Here is a 7,287-nt window from a genome sequence, read left to right as displayed (position 1 = left end):
CAAACCCGTAGGGTCCGCACGCTTAACGTTACGATGACAGTTATATTATGAGTTTATATGTTTTGATGTACCGAAGGTTGTTCGGAGTCCCGGATGTGATCACGGACATGACGAGGAGTCTCGAAATGGTCGAGACATAAAGATTGATATATTGGAAGCCTATGTTTGGACATCGGAAGTGTTCTGGGTGAAATCGGGATTTTTCCGGAGTACCGGGAGGTTACCGGAACCCCCCGGTAACTTAATGGGCCTTAGTGGGCCTAGGTGGAAGAGAGGAGAGGAGGCCAGGGCAGGGCCGCATGCCCCCCAGTCTGAATAGGACAAGGAGAGGGGGGGCGCCCCCCCTTCCTTCCTCCCCTCCACCTTTTCCCCCTTCCTCTCCTAGTCCAACATGGAAAAGGGGGGGGGAGTCCTACTCCCGGTAGGAGTAGGACTCCTCCTGGTGCGCCTCTCCTCCTTGGCCGGCGGCCTCCCCCTTGCTCCTTTATATACGGGGGCAGGGGGGCACCTCTAGACACACAATTGATCATTGATCTCTTAGCCGTGTGCGGTGCCCCCCTCCACCATATTACACCTCGATAATATCGTAGCGGTGCTTAGGCGAAGCCCTGCGTCGGTAGAACATCAACATTGCCACCACGCCGTCGTGCTGACGAAACTCTCCCTCAACACTTGGCTGGATCGGAGTTCGAGGGACGTCATCGAGCTGAACGTGTGCTGAACTCGGAGGTGCCGTGCGTTCGGTACTTGATCGGTCGGATCGTGAAGACGTACGACTACATCAACCGCGTTGTGTTAAACGCTTCCGCTATCGGTCTACGAGGGTACGTGGACAACACTCTCCCCTCTCGTTGCTATGCATCACCATGATCTTGCGTGTGCGTAGAATTTTTTTGAAATTACTATGTTCCCCAACATTATTTGGTCTACTTGAAGATTTATGTATTTGTTCGAAGACATGTCATCACAACTTTCTAGACGGCTTAGTGAGTGAGTAGCCCCTGATGTCGCTTGAACTACGTCGGTATTTCCCCAAAGAGGAAGGGATGATGCAGTACAACTATGGTAGGTATTTCCCTCAGTTATGAAACCAAGGTATCAATCAAGCAGGATAACCAAGCAACACTATGTAAACGATACCTGCACACAAAGAACAAATACTTGCAACCCGACGCGTAAGAGGGGTTATCAATCCCTCCACGGTAAAAAGATAGATAAATTTGTGGTAGATTGGATAAATAAGTAATAAAAAAGTGCAGCAATGTATTTTTGGTTTTTTTGGAATAATATATCTGAAAATAAAAGCGAATAAAAATAGATCTCAAAGCAAATATGATAAAGAATAGACCCGAGGGTCGTAGATTTCACTAGTGGCTTCTCTCAAGAAAATAACATACGGTGGGTAAACAAATTACTGTTGGGCAATTGATAGAAAATCGAATAATTATGACGATATCCAAGGCAATGATCAATATATAGGCATCACGTCCAAGATTAGTAGACCGACTCCTGCCTGCATCTACTACTATTACTCCACACATCGACCGCTATCCAGCATGCATCTAGTGTATTAAGTTCATGGAGAAACGGAGTAATGCAATAAAAACGATGACATGATGTAGACGAGATCTATTCATTAGGAATAGCCCCCATCTTGTTATGCTTAATAGCAACGATACATGTGTTTCTTGCTGCCCCTTCTGTCACTGGGAAAGAACACCGCAAGATCGAACCCATCACAAAGCACCTCTTCCCATGGCAAGAAAAATCGATCTAGTTGGCCTAACTAAACAAAAGATCCGAAGAAGAATACGAGGCTACAAATAATCATTCATATAAGAGATCAAAGAAGACTCGAATAATATAAATGGATATAGATCTGATCATAAACTCAAAGTGCATCGGATCCCAACAAACACACCGAAAAAAAGAGTTACATCAAATAGATCTCCAAGAGACCATTGTATTGAGAACCAAAAAGAGAGAAGAAGCCATCTAGCTACTGCCTACGGACCCATAGGTCTATGGTGAACTACTCATGCATCATCGGAGAGGCACCATTGAGGATGATGAACCCATCTGTGATGGTGTCTAGATTGGATCTCGAAGTTCTGGAACTTGCGGCGTCTGGAATTGTGTTTCGTCGACTCCTCTAGGGTTTCTGGAATATTTGGGAATTTATAGGGCGAAGAGGCGGTGTGGGAGGTCACCGAGGTGGGCACAACCCACCTGGGGGCACCTGGGCCTCCTGGCGCGCTCAGGTGTGTCTTGTGCTCACCTCGGGCCTTGATACGTTTCCAACGTATCTATAATTTTTGATTATTCCATGCTATTATATTATCTGTTTTGGATGTTTTATATGCATTAATATGCTATTTTGTATTATTTTTGGGACTAACCAATTAACCTAGAGCCCAGTGCCAGTTCCTGTTTTTTCCCTTGTTTTTGAGTTTCGCAGAAAAGGAATACCAAATGGAGTCCAAACGGAATGAAACCTTCACGATGATTTTTCTTGGACCAGAAGACAACCAGGAGACTTGGAGATGAAGTCGGAGGAGCCACGAGGCGGCCACAAGGACGGAGGGCGCGCCCCCACCCTTGTGGGCCCCTCGTGCCTCTCCTGACCTAATTCTTTCGCCTATATATTCCCAAATATCCCCAAACCACCAGAGGCATCCACAAAAACACTATTCCACCACCGCAACCTTCTGTACCCATGAGATCCCATCTAGGGACCTTTTCCGGCACCCTGCCGGAGGGGGATTCGATCATGGAGGGTTTCTACATCAACTCTATTGCCCTTCCGGTGAAGCATGAGTAGTTTACCACAGACCTACAAGTCCATAGCTAGTAGTTAGATGGCTTCTTCTCTCTCTTTGATTCTCAATACCATGTTCTCCTCGATGTTCTTGGAGATCTATTCGATGTAATACTTTTTGCGGTGTGTTTGCCGAGATCCGATGAATTGTGGATTTATGATCAACTTATGAGTATTATTTGAATCTTCTCTGAATTCTTTTATGCATGATTTGATATATTGTAATTCACTTTGAACTATCGGTTTGGTTTTTCCAACTAGATTGGTTTTTCTTACAATGGGAGTAGTGCTTAGCTTTGGGTTCAATCTTGCGGTGTCCTTTCCCAGTGACAGTAGTGGCAGCAAGGCACGTATTGTATTTTTGCCATCGAGGATAAAAAGATGTGGTTTTCATCATATTGCTTGAGTTAATTCCTCTACATCATGTCATCTTACTTAATGCGTTACTCCATTCTTTATGAACTTAATACTCTAGATGCATGCTGGATAGAGGTCTATTTGTGGAGTAATAGTAGTAGATACAGAATCGTTTTGGTCTACTTGACACGGACGTGATGCCTATATTCATGATCATTGCCTTAGATATCGTCATAACTTTGCGCTTTTCTATCAATTGCTCGGCAGTAATTTGTTCACCGTATTATTTTCTATCTTGAGAGAAGCCTCTAGTGAAACCTATGGCCCCCGGGTCTATTTTCCATCATATAAGTTTCTATTTTCCATTGTATAAGTTTCCGATCTACTATTTTGCAACCTTTTACTTTCCGATATATAAACCAAAAATACCAAAAATGTTTACTTTACCGTTTGTTTACTTTCATCTATCTCTATTAGATCTCACTTTTGCAAGTAATCGTGAAGGGATTGACAACCCCTTTATCGCGTTGGGTGCAAGTTTTGTTTGATTGTTTGTGAAGGTATTGGTGATTTGTGTGTTGTCTCCTACTGGATTGATACCTTGGTTCTCAAACTGAGGGAAATACTTATCTCTACTTTGCTGCATCACCCTTTCCTCTTCAAGGGAAAAACCAACGCAAGCTCAAGAAGTAGTAGGAAGAATTTCTGGCGCCGTTGTCGGGAAGATCTACGCCAAGTCAAGACATACCAAGTACCCATCATAAACTCTCATCTCTTGCGTTAGATTATTCGCCATTCGCCTATCGTTTTCCTCTCCCCCACTTTTAAAACGATTTTCGAAAAGATTTGCCTTTTCTTCGCCCCTCTCCCGTTCATCTTCTTCGCTCGCTTTTTGTGTGCTCATGTGTTGGATTGCTTGGTTTGTCACGATGGCTCAAGAGAATACCAAATTATGTGACTTTTCCAACACCAATAATAATGATTTTATTAGTACTCTAATTGCTCCCGCCACTAGTGCGGAATCTTATGAAATTAATGCTACTTTGCTAAATCTTGTTATGAAAGATCAATTTTCTGGCCTTCCTAGTGAAGATGCCACATACCACCTTAATAGTTTCGCTGAGTTATGTGATATGCAAAAGAAAAAAGATGTGGATAATGATATTCTTAAATTGAAGCTATTTCCGTTCTCACTTCGAGATCGTGCTAAAACTTGGTTTTCATCTTTGCCTAAAAATAGTATTGATTGATGGAATAAGTGTAAAGATGCTTTTATTTCCAAGTATTTTCCTTCCGCTAAGACCATCTCCCTTAGGAACGATATTATGAATTTTAAGCAACTTGATCATGAACATGTTGCACAATCTTGGGAGAGGATGAAATTGATGATACGAAATTGCCCTACTCATGGCTTGAATTTGTGGATGATTATACAAAAAATTTATGCCGGATTGAATTTTGCTTCTAGAAATCTTTTAGATTCGGCCACGGGAGGTACTTTTATGGAAATTACTTTAGGAGAAGCTACTAAACTCCTAGATAATATTATGGTTAATTATTCTCAATGGCACACTGAAAGATCTTCCACTAGTAAAAAAGTGCATGCAATTGAAGAGATTAATGTTTTGAGTGGAAAGATGGATGAACTTATGAAATTATTTGCTAGCAAGAGTGCTGCTATTGATCCTAATGACATGCCTTTGTCTACTTTCATAGAGATTAATAATGAATCTATGGATGTGAATTTTGTTGGTAGGAACAATTTTGGTAATAACGCATATAGAGGTAATTTTAATCCTAGGCCATTTCCTAGTAATTCCTCTAATAATTATGGTAATGCCTACAACAATTCTTATGGAAATTATAATAAGATGCCCTATGATTTTGAGATTAGTGTTAAAGAATTTATGAGTTCGCAGAAGAATTTCAATGCTTTGATTGAAGAAAAATTGCTGAAGATTGATGATTTGGCTAGGAACGTGGATAGAATTTCTCTTGATGTTGATTCTTTGAAACTTAGATCTATTTCACCTAAGCATGATATTAATGATTCTCTCAAAGCTATGAGAATTTCTATTGATGAGTGCAAAGAAAGAACCGCTAGGATGCGTGCTAAACGAGATTGGTTTGTAAAAATGTGTTCTTCTAGTGTCCCTGAAAATAAAGATGAAGATCTTAAAGTGATTGATGTGACTCCTATTGAATCTTTATTTTCCAATATAAATCTTGATAAATATGGAACTAGAGATGAGTCAAATTTAGTTAAAAGGCGTCCCAATGATTCGGAGTTTTTAGATCTTGATGCAAAAATTGATAAAAGAGGGATTGGAGAGGTCAAAAATTTAAGTAGCAATGAACCCACTCTTTTGGATTTCAAGGAATTTAATTATGATATTAGTTCTTTAATAGATTGTATTTCCTCGTTGCAATCCATGTTGAATTCTCCTCATGCTTATAATCAAAACAATGCTTTTACTAAACATATGGTTGATGCTATGATGCAATCTTTTGAAGAAAAGCTTGAATTGGAAGTTTCTATCCCTAGAAAACTTTATGATGAGTGAGAACCTACTATTAAGATTAAGAGTAAAGATTATGAGTGCCATGCTTTGTGTGATTTGGGTGGTAGCGTTTCCATGATTCCAAAAACTTTATGTGATGTGTTAGGTTTCCGTGAATTTGATGATTGTTCTTTAAATTTGCATCTTGCGGATTCCACTATTAAGAAAACTATGGGAAGGATTAGTGATGTTCTTATCGTTGCAAATAGGAATTATGTGTCCATAGATTTCATTATTCTTGATATAGATTGCAATCCTACATGTCCTATTATTCTTGGTAGACCTTTCCTTAGAACGATTGGTGCAATTATTGATATGAAAGAAGGAAACATTAGTTTTCAATTTCCGTTCAGGAAGGGCATGGAACACTTTCCTAGAAAGAAAGTTAAACTGCCATATGAACCTATTATGAGAGCCACTTATGGATTGCATACCAAAGATGACAATACCTGGATCTATTCGTGTTTTTATGCCTAGCTAGGGGCGATCAACAATAGCGCTTGTTGGGAGGCAACCTAATTTTATTTTATTTTTTACTTTTTAGGTTATGTTTTGCAATAAATAATTCATCTAGTCTCTGGTTAGATGTGGTTTTGTGTTTTAATTAGTGTTTTTGGCAAGTAAGACCATTGGGATGGCTTACGGTGATAGTTGATTTGATCTTGCTGAAAAACAGAAACTTTTGCACCCAGTCCTAGAATTTTTAAAAATTACAGAAGTGTGATAAAATTCTGAATTTTTTACACATGATTGATATACCAATTTCCTCTGTTTTCCTAATTTTTCAGAAGTTTTGGAGTTACATAAGTATTCGAGAGTTACATATTACTACAGACTGTTCTGTTTTTGACAGATTCTGTTTTCTGTGTTGCTTGCTTATTTTGATGAATCTATGAGTAGTATCGGGGGGGGGGGGGGTATGAACCATGGAAAAGTTGGAATACAGTAGATATTACACCAATATAAATAAATAATTAGTTCACAACAGTACCAAAAGTGGTGATTTATTTTCTTATACTAACGGAGCTTATGAGATTTTCTGTTGAGTTTTGTGTTGTGATGTTTTCAAGTTTTGGGTAAGGATTTGATGGACTATGGAATAAGGAGTGGCAAGAGCCTAAGATTGGGGATGCCCGAGGCACCCCAAGGTAATATTCAAGGACAACCAAGAGCCTAATCTTGGGGATGCCCCGGAAGGCATCCCCTCTTTCGTCTTCGTCTATCGGTAACTTTACTTGAGCCATATTTTTATTCACCACATGATATGTGTTTTGCTTGGAGCGTCTTGTAAGATTTGAGTCTTTGCTTTTTAGTTTGCCACAATCATCCTTGCTGTACACCCTTTTGAGAGGGACACACATGAATTGTGATTTATTAGAATACTCTATGTGCTTCACTTATATCTTTTGAGCTAGGCAATTTTGCTCTATTGCTTCACTTATATCTTTTTAGAGCACGACGGTGGTTTTATTTTATAGAACTTACTGAACTCTCATGCTTCAATTATATTATTTTAAGATTCTCTAAACAGCATGGTAATTTGCTTTGGTT

This window comes from Aegilops tauschii, chromosome 1, assembly GCF_002575655.3.
Source record: "Aegilops tauschii subsp. strangulata cultivar AL8/78 chromosome 1, Aet v6.0, whole genome shotgun sequence".
Taxonomy (NCBI): Eukaryota; Viridiplantae; Streptophyta; class Magnoliopsida; order Poales; family Poaceae; genus Aegilops; species Aegilops tauschii.
This window is presented reverse-complemented; position numbering follows the sequence as displayed.